This window comes from Mastigoproctus giganteus, chromosome 1 (assembly GCF_048544385.1).
Source record: "Mastigoproctus giganteus isolate SK-2022 chromosome 1, ASM4854438v1, whole genome shotgun sequence".
In the NCBI taxonomy this organism is placed as follows: domain Eukaryota; kingdom Metazoa; phylum Arthropoda; class Arachnida; order Uropygi; family Thelyphonidae; genus Mastigoproctus; species Mastigoproctus giganteus.
Window position 1 is genome coordinate 59,497,958 of NC_143575.1, and position 13,812 is coordinate 59,511,769.

The window sequence follows — 13,812 nt, forward strand, 5'->3', positions numbered from 1 at the left end:
ATGCCACTGTGCCACCAGTCTTCTCCAAAATAAATGTTGCCGTTTTGTTCTAGGGGAAGGGATCAGGGGATAAGAAACTATGGGTCACTGTGCATGAAGTGTGCATATGAATGCGCCAAGGTCAATCGCATGCAATTTTAAAGAATAACGAGTACAAGCCCAGTTCCATACGACTATCAGCAGCACATTGTGGCAGATGAGTTCGTATCTCAACGGTACGCAGAATATTCGGCCACACAATGTTTCTCTTCTTGAAATCATCGTCTACCTCCATCTTTGGCATCACTCTCCATTCCGGATCATTAGAATTAAGGTCAGATAAGAGTATTTTTTTAAAAATATGAAAATGTTCATGATCCAGGCATTTAAGAGCTAGGGGAAGCAGCCATCAAAAGATAAACAGTTTTGGCTTTTCCAAAAAGAAAATCAGCAACGTCAGGTTACTGGTTTTCATTGCCTTTCCCTTTAATTTTGAAATTCAGTGAGCTTAAATCAACTCTGTGCTGCCTAAAGGACAACATAACAAGTGCCAAAAATTTCTGCTCCTGAGGTTTCGGAAAATGTTTTCATTCTGTTCTTGTCTGTTTGGTCCTCATAGAGATATCGTGATGATATCAAGTTCTTTTTTAATAAAGAAGCATCCATATTGTTTTACATATATATCTTTATTGCAATCAGCGAATAGTTACATGGATGCTTGATTCAATACCCATAACAGCAACGATGCTGGAGGTTTAAGTAAAAGACAAAGTCAAAATAACCAAGTTATAAGCGATTGTACAGAAAGCAACTCTTGATGCAACCTAATGTTTTTGGAACATTCTTTTGGCAGTAGTCACATACGACTTCTGGAAATGCTTCGATTTTCAACTTGAACAATTATTTAATATTTCAGCGACCATCATTCACAATTAGACAAGCCTACCAAAAACAAAAAAGATATTTTTCCAAATTAAAAAGAGATTTTAATTTGGAAAAAAATATGGTCACCAGAATGATTCGTGAGACTTTCTTTAAAATGCCGACACCTGTTTATTCGAAGAACAATAATTATATCAGCCAGGTCAGGTGTGTTGGGGAGTTGTTATACCATATATGTACTAATTGTATAGCCGGCTTAAGTCGCCTTCCATAAATCGTCCGTTTTTCAACATGTTTTCTCTGCGAAATGCTTTCTTTTAGACCGGGAACGTCATAAACTGGTTCTCATTACACTCCATCGATCTGACGCTTTGGTCAAAAGAGCGGCTAGCCGGAGCCAGAGGCGATGTCTGTGTGACCTAACAGAGCCGATCCGACGGGTCAAGATGATTTATGTCCTCCGTCTTGCCTTCTTTGTGTGTTCTTCCGAGTTTATTTCTTCTAATGGCCCAGGGAGCACTCCAATATCTCTCGAATTCCTCAACGTACTTGCAGGGCTTGGCGACCCCTAGCAAAGTTGACAAGGGGCCTCCTCTCTCCCTACATCCACGATGAAATTCTAAACAACTATTAGATGTTGTTGTCAATGGTAACAGCCTCGGTTACCTCCTTCCAGGACCGCCTATAGCGAATGGTCCGCGAACAGAGCAGTCGGCGAAGCCGTAAACTTGGAGGGTTCGAGTCACAAAAAAGATACCGCCCCTTTTCTGTCAGGTTTGGACACGGGTCACATGACTAGACAGCATCACTAGACCCTGTGTCATTGGTTCCAGCTTTTGTCGCCGTCTTAAGTAATCTCTCAGTCTGAGCCACGTTTTCAACAGGGTATTGAAGTTCTTTAATCCCAGATAAATAGCAACTCCAGACGGCGATCGGTGGTGACAGGTGGCGAAGGCAGGTTACCGACACGTAGATGTCACGGCTATTGATAGGACCCTACTTACATATCTGCTGCGCACAGCGGAAATCCCTTTCTTTCTTCCTCCTCTTTTTGGAGAGTTACGATCCGCTGCCTATAAGGGTTAAGTTTGTCCACTGCAGCCGTCTTCATCTATCTAATGTGTCCCCTTATTTATGAAGTGTCGCTTTCCCGTTCTTTGATTTCCACACATAAGCAAGCCTTCTCATTCTTTCTTTGTTGGAATTTCCTTTGACTACACCCTTCTCAAAGATAGATAATCATACCCACCTCTCTTTCCTTTTCTTTTACCTGACATTTTCATACGGAGGACAACTCTGCAAGGGCAACAACAAAGAACATTGGCCATCGTATCATCATTTTTGCTACTAGTTTTCTAAAAACACAGACCACTACTCAATCGATACTCCACATATGATTACAACACGACTTAAGAGCATTTGTTTTCACTTAAATGACTGCCAGAGCTCGCGAGGATCCCCTATTGTAAAACTGAATCGAAATCATCTGGTAATACCAGCAAGAAAAAAAAATTAGTCCTATTCTTTGTTGTGGAAATCGCTTTGGAAAAATAACAATCTAGGTTGGAATCCTTTTTAATATTTTCTGTTTAGTAAACAAAGCATTTATTTTTCGCCTTTTTCACCTTTTCTGATTATGTTGTTATGAAGTTAAACTGCTTATATCTATTTAGGATATAAGAGCTTTAACTATACTGCTATTTATTTATTTTTACTGTAAACTAAACTTATATAATATTATAGCTTATACATCGTGAAAATAATTCAGAAAAACTTATGATAAATGTTTCCTGTATATTATATATAAAAAAGGTTTTAATTTTTGTTAGGTGCTTCAATTTTTTGTCCACTGCTGTATAAATAGATTATTGTAATAGTAACAAAACAGTTTCAGCCCACTTAGCTCAACTAGAAGTAGCTTTGTGGATTTAAAAATAAAAAATAGAAAAAGAAAACGTTTGCCAGACTTCAATCAAGGATTTATATTCAAGGTTTTGTAACTCGTCTATCCTGTCATAAAAATGGTTCGTTGGAAAATATTCTAAATATACATTTGGAATATTTATAATCTAAATATTTATTTATTTTGTTCATTAATCTACGGCTGTAGAATTTCCAGAGTGGTTGTCCAATCTCCCTTTTGGCATACCCGGAAATCCGTGAATGGGAATTTACAACTGAATTAAATCTCGTATTCCATTGTACAGCTCTGATGGCTGACTAGATGACAGGCCAACTTGTTCATCCCATTTTGAAAGAGGAACTGAGGAAGTATATGACAGTAATATCTATTCTCGATAAATAGAAAAAGGTCTTTCATCATAGGTGTACACCTTTCTTTAAGATTATGAAAGAGACACATTACTGTTGCAAAAAAATATAGTCCATTTGCTTCAGCTCTGGTCATCCGGTTTCCAAAGAACGTGGATTGAATATCACATTTTTTTTTTAGCGTGAAGTTTATTAAAGAGTCCTTATCAATGACGTAAAATGGTATGGTGTAAGTTGTCAAGATTTGTATGGCAAGTGGCAGATAACACGCACCTGGAATAACACCGTCCACTTTTTATTTTTATCTACCCCTCTCCCATTAGTATTGAGCAAGCTCAGTGCTGATGGAATCTTCCTCTTGCTCAGACTACACGCATCAGGGGGCACAAATTCAAAGCTGTGCGGAAGTTTGCCTTTTAGCCTGTTGGTGATTTGATTGCTGGAACAAACTTTCATTTGTTGTACTGGAAGTTGGTGGCTTAAATAAATTCAGGAAGAACTAGACAAACTTTTGGAGTGAATGGATAAGTGAAATGGAAGTGTCTGTTTTTTTGACTGATGCTGTATAAGTCTGCTTTCTTGTATAATTTGCCACTGCTAATATTGCATTCCAATTTCAATAGTCAGTTTTACCAGTCTAATAGGTTTCCATAAGGACTTATTGATGCATGGTTTACGAACAGCGTCCATGGAAACGCCCACAATGTGCTTAGATTCCTCATGGTTTGTTTACCTTTTCCGCAATTATGTATTCTAAAAATATTGAACTTCCAGGCACAGATTTTGATGATGGAATGTTCTTTAAAATACCACTGAAATATTATAAATATTAACTCGCGATTAACTTCTCTACTTTACTTCATAAGTGACTGTCGCAGAAGATATGTTCCAAACATGTAAGTTTGAAAACCTCTCTTCTTTTGATTACATACATCATAAAGTAGGTTGTATGCAAATGAATACCTTCGAGACCAAATACGTCATGTTGAAGTCATTTATAGAAGTCATATGTGCTGCTTACTTACACGCACAAGACAATTTTTATTTTCAATTTAAGGGGTAGATAAAAAAAGTGGAGGATGTTATTCCAGGTGCATCTGCCACTTGACCATACAAATTGCTTGACAACTTATACCATACCATTTTAGGTCTTTGGTAAGGATTCTTGAATAAACTTCATGCTAAAAGAATTTGATATTCAATCCTCGTCCCTTAGAAATCTGATGACCAAAGCTGAAGGAAATAATGGACTAATAATGCGTAATCCTGTAAGAGAGTCCATCGTAAAAGAACATATCTGATGCGCCTGAAAGTTTGTTATTAATATACTAAATTCAAATGCCATTTCATGTGGAGTATAAGGGATTTATTCGTTAGGATAAAATTGGCAAATTTACCCTACATTTTGCTTTAACGAATTTTTATAAATATAAGATGTAGAGGGAGCCATGTTTGTGAGCGTAATAACTATGGTAGTATTTCTTCTGACAATTAAATCCATTTGTCATAAAATTACATTTGTTTATTCTTTGTAACAGAATTTAGTAGAGTACAAAGGGCATCTTGGCATATATATGGAGAAAGCTGTCCCACTTGCAATTAAGTAAAAAGTAACAGAGATTCTCTGCAGTAAAACTACCTTAATCGAATCCACTTTAAATCCATCGAACTTTTTTTTCTTCTTTAGTTTTATTCATGGTTTGATTTTTTCTCTTCCAACGGACATCTTGAAAGTTTCTTCTTCACAATGTTCAGTGAACCATTTAATACCTCTTCACGAAGACCTTCTTTGATTCTTGATGACGCTGTATTTTCTATCTTTTTTGGAAAATATACCTCCATGAGAACTTTGTTTAATGTTCCATTTTGGAAGACTTGGATGGGTGTTAATGAAAGGCCATAATTTCTTTCCTTTGACATTTTTTTGAACTTAGATGGCCAGCCAACTAAGTTCAAAGAAGCTATACGGAGCCATCACTTACAAAACCCGTTTACCTCTGCTTCGTTCTTGACGGTAAGGCATTATATTGAAACCATTCAAAGACCAGTGCTTCTGCCATTTTATGCTCCATCCCAAAAGTTATTTTCCAGCAGGCAATGCCTGCCCACACATGGCCCTCATATCCAGACAGTACTTGCGTGATGGACTTGCTTCCTTGGCCTGCATCTTCTATATCTGTCTCCCAACGAACGCGTTTGGGATGTATTGGGACTTTCAACCTCTGCTTCTTAGATCACATACCATCGTTGCTCAACTTACAGCCTAAACGCAAGTTCTTAATGGTTCACCAAGATGACAATCGCACATTATTACCGCGACTTCTGTACTGTTCTGCCACTCTTCGTGGAGGCCAAACTTTGTAATGATGTTCACCACATTTTCCTAAGTAAATACTGCTGAATTGACACACAAACTTAACCATTTCCAATCTACATTGATATCAGTCACTCTACTTATTTTGAGCTCAATGCATGCACTCCTTAACAAAAAAAAAAGAAAAAGAAAAAATGGTAAGCTACTTATTTTTTAATACACAACATATTATATTTAATCACTCAGTTTCCCAATCCAAATTATAGATAAAGTATTTGTCTGTTAGGCGCCAAAGCAACTAAGCCTATGAAGCGTCATTATATGTATCGTGTCTATAAGTTGCGTGTATTCTGTGGTCGATTTGCCTGTTTTCTGACGAACAACCCTAGTTTCAAAGCCCAAAATCGGTGTTATCCTCATCCGAGACCAGCTAATTCAGCCACGTTCTAAAAAAAAGCCCATAGAAATTCCTTCCGTCATTGACGGGATTCGAACCCTTATATATTATGTTATTTTATTTTTACTGCTATCCCTGTGCTTTATCAAAAATTTCGCGATCCACAGGTTGAGAAAAGCTGCCATTAACGAGAATCTTACAACTGCATTTGCAATTGTTGCAGTCCTCCACTTTTCCTAAAAGAGCGCCAAGTCCGATGATTTTGCGTCCTTTGTTGTAAACTAAAAATTCCACGATCTGTTTAGAATTGTTTCAGGAGTTTGAAAAATGTTCTGTCAAGTGTTTTTAGGTATTTTGCAACACGATGTCACTGTTTGTTGTAAACTCCAACTTTTCGAATTTTATTGGAATGCGACGTGCTTGTCTGCTAGGGCCCTTGTGGGTAGCACAGTTGGTAGAATTGCCGTCCTCCCGATACTTGGCCCATAAAAATTCTTCACGTTTTCAATGACGTGAAGAATTTTTATGGGCCTTTTTCACAAGATGGCTGAGTTAGTCGGTCCCAGGCGTGGGTAGCATGGTTTGCTTTCCCGGAAACTAGTAGTTGTTGGTGACGCTATTGTCAGGGAAACGGGGAACATGCTTTGTAAAAAAGGATAGGTGGAACAGGACCAGGGTATGTCTGCCAGGGGCAAAGGTTGATGATGTTGTAGAGCGGATATCATCTTTTAAGGGCACAAAGGGTGATATAGTTGTACACGTTAGCACTAATGACATTAAGAGTAGGAGACCGGCAGAATTGCTTAACAAGTACAGGTCACTGTTGAAAAAAAGCCGTGAATTAGGGTTGAATTTGAAAGTGTCTGCAATTCTGCCCAGACACGATAGGAGGGAGTATATGATGAGAGCCTTGTCGATCAATTCAGTCCTGGAGAGATTGTGCAAGGCTCAAGGGGTAGAATTTTTTTCAGCCTGGTCTGTGCTTGTTAACAGGAGAGACATCTTATACAGAGATGGGATACACTTAAATAGAAAGGGTGCAAGAATGTTTGCTGATGCTATCGAGGCAGTGTTAGGTGGGTCGGAAAACTGCTAGCTTGGGGGGGAATCACTTTCTCCTCTGCCAGTAGCCACTGGCAGAGGAGAAAGTGATTCTTGCACTGCTTCTATTGGAATGAGCAGAAGCCTGGAAAACAAGATGCAGGATATTTCAGAGACTGCTGGGAATCATTGGGGTACAAGTAAACACATGGGTTGTGTTAGGGTAGCTAAGAATAGAAACAGGTGCAGGTATACTTGCGTGTACACCAATGCTAGGAGTTTAGTAAATAAATTTGATGAATTTGAGGTATTGCTCAAAACATCAAAGGCAGATATTGTTGGGATATCAGAGACGTGGTGTCACACAGATATAAGGGATGCAGAACTGGAATTTGGGGAGTACAACGTCTACAGAAAGGATAGACAGGATAGGAAGGGAGGAGGGGTTATGCTATTAGTTAAGAAACACATAAAATCCAAGGAGGTGAAGCCAGTCGACATCGCTGGACAGTGCAGTGTCGAGTCAGTTTGGTGTGACATAAGCATTGGGAGATCAAAATTGAGAGTAGAATTGTCTATAGGCCTAATGACTTTAATGAGTATAATACTGATTTACTGGCCCAGGAGTGGGCCAGTAAATCAGAGAGTTTTATAATGGGAGATTTTAATTTCCCAGATATTGACTGGAATTTGTGGGTTGGTCACTTACACACTAGCAAGGCTTTTGTGGATTTATTGGATGACTCTTTTCTACATCAGCATGTTCGGGAGGCAACTAGAAGGAGTATACTCTTGATCTGATTATCAGTTGTGATTCTTCATGCATTAAGAATCTGCAGATAAAGGAACCACTAGGAGGCAGTGATCACAGTGTGCTGAAGTGGGATTTACTCAAAGAGGTAACTACCATCAGGGGTAAAGGGAAGGGTTTTGCTTTCGTAAAGGCGACTACAGTGGTCTGAGACAGTATTTAAATTCTATACAGTGGGACCAACTGGTGATGTTACCAACAGCAAATTCAAAATTGGAGGCATTGAAAGAATTAATCTCGGAAGCTTGAATTAATCTAGGCTTTACATACCAACTAAGAAATATTGTTCAAGGTTTAGGCCTAAATGGATGTCAGATGAACTCATGTGATTCGTAGCAGAGAAGAAAAATGCATGGGATACATATAAATTAATGGGTGACATGGAAGCCTATGATAGATATAAGCTGGTCTATAACCAAGTCACAAAGGAGATTAGGCAGGCAAAGGCAGATTACGAGAAATCCTTGGCAAAGGATGCAAAGAGAAACAACAAAGAGTTCTTTACCTATGTAAACTCTAGAAGGAAGGGATGAATCAGATTGGTCCACTGGATATTGATGGTTCAACAGTTGAGGATCCTGCTCAGGTGACTAACAAATTAAACGAGTGTTTTGCATCTACATTCACACATGAGGAGTTATTCAGCAAGGGGAATGCCAGAGGTGAAGTAAACTCTGGCAGTGAGCTAGATGAATTTGTAATAACTGAGAGTAAAGTGGAGGAGAAATTGTTGAAGATAAACATAAAAAAGGCACCCGGGGTGGACGGGATCTATCCAGTTATATTAAAGGAGGCAGCAAAGGAAGTAAGCAATCCTTAGCCATAATTATGAGAGCTTCTTTGGACTCAGGGGAGGAACCCATAGACTGGAGACGTGCAAATGTGACCCCAATTCACAGAGGAGGATCAAAGGCTGACACAAGTAATTATACTGTAGACCTGTGAGTGTAACTTCTGTTCCAGGAAAATTAATGGAGGCACTGGTGAAAGAAGCACTGCAGGATCATCTAGACAAGACTTCAGTTATAGCTCGGACACAGCATGGTTTTGTTAAGGGAAAGTCTTGTCTGACCAATTTGATTGGATACTATGATGTGGTCACAAAGGAACTGGATGCAGGGAATAACTTTGATATTATATATTTGGATCTTAGAAAGGCTTTTGATACTGTTGCACATGAAAGACTGCTGCACAAATTGGAGCAGTGTGGCATTGGAGGCAAATTGTTGCTATGGATAAAGGGATGGTTGAGTGGGAGACAACAGAGAGTGGTAATCAATGGATACTGCTCATCGTGGACTAATGTTATTAGTGGAGTCCCTCAGGGTTCAGTGTTGGGTCCGTTGTTGTTTTCTGTATTTATAAATGATATTGATGATAGTATGTCAAGCTTAATGTCTAAGTTTGCAGACGATACAAATGTTGGCAGGGTTGTTAAGGACACTAATGACAGTACGCTGCTGCAACAGAATCTGGAAAAGTTGAGCACATGGGCTGAGAGGTGGCAAATAAAGTTTAACATTGACAAATGTAAAGTACTACATATGGGAAGCAGCAACCCCAGAGTGACGTATCAACTCTGTGGTACTACACTGACAGTGGTAGAGAATGAAAAGGACCTGAGCAGGCAGATATGAAGTTTTCTGAGCAGTGCAGACGGTCTGCAAGAGTAGCTCATAGTGTCTTGTCAATGATATACAGGAATTTTTCTAGCAGGGATAAGGAGGTGATTATCCCCTTGTATAAGGCAATGGTCAGGCCACACCTTGAGTACTGTGTACAGGTCTGGAGGCCTCATTTTTAGAAGGATGTATAGCTGCTGGAACGAGTACGGAGAAAGGCAACAAGATTAGTGAATGGAACAAAGGGTTGCTCTTACGAAGAAAGGCTTAAATTTTGCAAATTACAGTGTCGGGACTAGGCACCGGCGAGGTGATCTGATAGAGGTGTATAAAGCCTTGAATGGTCTGAGCATGCTCAATGCGGATGGGTTTCTTCCTCTTGCTAAGAATAATCATTTGAGAGGGCATAAATTCAAATTTAGGAAAGACAGTTGTATGTGCGGAAGTTTGCCTTTAGCCAGCGGGTGGTTGGTTGATGGAACAGACTTCCATCCTTTGTTGTGTAAGCTAAATAAATTTAAGGCTGAGCTGGACATATACTTGGAACGAACGGAGGGGTGAAATGGGAGCGTGTTTTTTTTTTCTTTTTTCTTTTTTTTTTTTTTTTTTAGGATATTAAATTTAAACAGTCTACTAGAATCAATTAAAAATATCTATCCCACGTAAATCCGAGCACACTGTATAAATACAAGTATATATACACGAGAGTGTGGACGCTGCTCTTCGTGGACTAATGTTATTGGTGGAGTCCCACAGTTCGGTGTTGGGTCCACTGTTGTTTTGTATATTTATCAATGATATTGATGAAGGTATATCGGGCTTAATGTCGAAGTTTGCAGATGATACAAAGGTTGGAAGGGTTGTTAATGACAGTAATGGCAGTACGCTGCTGCAACAGGATTTAGAAAATTTGGGCAGACGGACTGAGAAGTAGCAACTGAAGTTTAACATTGAAAAATGCAAAGTACTGCATATTATGGGTAGAAAAGTACTGCATATTATGGGTACAACCAAACAGGCTATCAGGTCATGGGGTGTTGTCAATGATATACAGGAATTTTGCTAGTACGGAAAAGGTTATCCCTTTGTATAAGGCAATGGTCAGGCCACGCCTTGAGTACTGCGTACAGGTCTGGAGGCCTCATTTTAGGAAGGATGTAGATTTACTTGAGCGTGTACAGAGAAGGGCAACAAGATTGGTGAGGGGAACGAAGGGATCCTCTTACCAAGAGAGGCTTAAGTTCTGCCAATTGCAGCGGCTAGAGACTAGGCACTTGCGAGGTGATTTGATTGAGGTGTATAAGGCCTTGAATGGTGGCTGAATTCTGATAGGATTCTTCCTCTTGCCTAGATTAATCGGCTGAGGGGACATAAATTCAAATTGAGGAAAGACAGATGTAGAATAGATGTGCGGAAATTTGCCTTTAGCCAGTGGGTGGTTAATTGCTGGAACAAACTGCCATCTGTCGTTGTGGAAGTTGGTAGCTTGAATAAATTCAAGAAAGAACTAGACAAATTATTGGAGCAGATCAGCTTCATAAGTTGATCTGCTTACTTTCTTGCATCACATGCCTCCATTACTACTACTACTGCTATATACACATGTAACATTTTATTACATTCTTTATTTAGAGTTTATTTTATATGGTGCATCGACTAGACTCTGGAGAATCCATATGAAGGTAGAGTGTGAGAGTTGTTGTTACAATTGTTTTTATAATAATCGATGAACCGCGGTTTGTTTAATAGAAGTGGTACAGTACCGCAGCAACTCGTTGTGAAATGCGGCAATTGCACTATGGCATTACAGAAAAAATCTTCATTTTTTACTCTTACTTTCCCAAGAGAGGAAGAGTGCTCAATTACATGATTTACAATTGGTAATTTGTGGTAGCTTAGAGGTTCAATTTTGCAATGTGCTCGATCTTATGTTCAATTACGTTACCATGATGTCATATCAGGTTCATTTTGAACCTGATATGACATCATGAACCTGATGTCATATCAGGTTCATTTTTTGTCAGCATAAAACACGAAGGTTCAGCAGATATGATGACCAAAATAAGCCTAGCTTCAACAGAAGATTTTTATAATTACCATTAGGAATTTATTTTCTAGTTATTGAACTTTCTACTATATTATAGTTTTGTTCTTAAATTTAAGGAATTAGAAAAAATAAATTTAATAATTTATTTTTTCTAATTTTGATTTTTAAAGTAATTATTCTATTTTTAAAATTAACAAAGTTTTCTAACCTCTATGATTGTATTTTTCACGATATTTCAAGTCTGCTATCAACAGTGCTTTTTTTTTTTTTTTTTGAAGTGCATTCATTTTTAGAATGAAATGAAATTTTTCGAATTCTTCGTTTTTTCCAAATTTTTCAAACTTCATTTTTCCCTTCGTTTTGTTCCAATTTAAGCTCAAAGAGCTTAAATTGGCCATCTAGCTCGGCATGGCAACTGCATTGTAACTGATTTACAAAGGAAGTAGTCTTATGACGAGGCAACTTCAGAACTTCCGTTTCAGTTAACACTTCGTATTCTATTGGAACATAAAATCTATACATAAAGCATAAAGAAACAGCGTAATTATGGTAATAATATTAATAATAATATTAATTAATATTTATGGTATAAAAATACTGGTGGACACCAACAATACGAATAGCATAGAGTTGGATCAGCCCCTGCAGACGATTGGGTCTACTGTTCTTTTGATGGTAGTAATGTTGATCATTATGTTACAGAACAAGTTTTAGATGATGAATGATTTGATTAAACAAATGATTGAATAAATAAATGAATTTCCTTTTAAACTCACTACAACCAAACCACGGCTGGCCCTCGTGGTAGCACAGTTGGTAAAATTGCGGTTCTTTCCATACCAGGTGGAAAAGGCTTGAGTTCGAGTCCCGTCGATGATGTGAGGAATTTTTATGGGCCTTTTTCACATAGTGGCTGAGCCAGTCAGTCTTAGGCAAGCCTAGCATGGTTTTTTTCTCCCGGAAACTCGTGTTTTTCGTCTATAAAACAAAAAATCGACCACAGAACAAATTTACAGACAGTATACATGGAGCATATGGCCTTAGTCGCTGATGCTCCTAAAACACCACCACAACAACAACCACGGCTAGAAGAGTTTAAACTCCTACTCGTAACTTCTGTGGCAGCCAAGTATATCACTGCTACAGTTTGACTGTGTATTATTTGTGGTTGCGTACTTTTTGTACTTTGCAGTACTGTGGTGGTCACTCCTGCTGAGGAATCTGGAAACTGAATTCACAACTTCATCTTAAAATAAATGTTTGTTGAGGTTCCGAGGCGACTATAATCAGATGAGCTTATACGAGAATTACAATGATTTACAATAATTCCACCAGATTTTATAGCAGCACGTAGATTCTAGCATGTGAACTGAACATCCATATTGGGTCGATCGTATCTGCATGGCACTGGGGAACTGGTTTAGTTGAAATGGATGTATCGAGTATTAGTGTTCGTTTAGGGCTGTTCAGTTCGAAAGCGCTACTAATAGGATTTTACTTTTTATATAATATGAATGAAAAGTAGAAATATTAATTGGAAAAATTTTAATGGTCCGATTTTAATTAAATTTGAGATATCTCGACAATCTTTTTAAATTAGCCAAATATAAAATTTCATGAAATTCTGTCCACTAGGAGTCGAGTTATTACATGCGGGCGGACGGACAGACAAGTTAAGGAATATAGGGGCGTTACTCGTGTATCTAACGCGTCTAAAAAGTAAAATTTTGTAATTAAATTCTTAAGAACAAGGAATTAAGCTTAAATTTTCTCAGTGATCGTAGCGCCTTCTTGGAACGTAACCTGTTTACTGAAGTTTTCCGTTTTTCACTTAGTGTGTATTGTTTATTTCAGTTTACATTTCTTAATTTTTTATTTTATTTAAATTTTCATCTTTAGTGAACTGTTCCTTAAGTGTCTTTTCCACTCATTAAGTTTCACTAAACATTTCCTCAGTCCCTTTTAATATTTTAAAATAAGCCGCGTGATTTAATGTTTAACCAGTAGGTGGTGTTGGAGCTTAGTTCAGGTCTAATGCTTATAAAGAAATTTATGAGGCAGTATTTTTCTTTTTATCTATAATTCCAGGATTCTTGATTGATATTCCATAAGTCTTCACGTCCTCTTATGCCATCATTAGCACTGTTCATAATTTTGTAGTCATTTTCTGTCTCCTCTTTTGGTTAAATCAGATGATATTTGAGGGTGGTAGGATCACCTTTCCTGCCTCTTGAAACGTAGAATAATGTTTGTGATCCACTGAGTTTTTTTTTTTTTTTTTTTGGCAAGAAAGCGTACCTTTGAATAGGTAGATTGCTCTGAGTTAAGACAAATTGTTTTTGAATGAGCGCAGCGAATTTTGTGATATTCGTAATCAAGTGGTCTACGTTGAATGAACAAATAAAAAACATTTCTTGATTACATTTCAATTACGAATTCTTCATTACT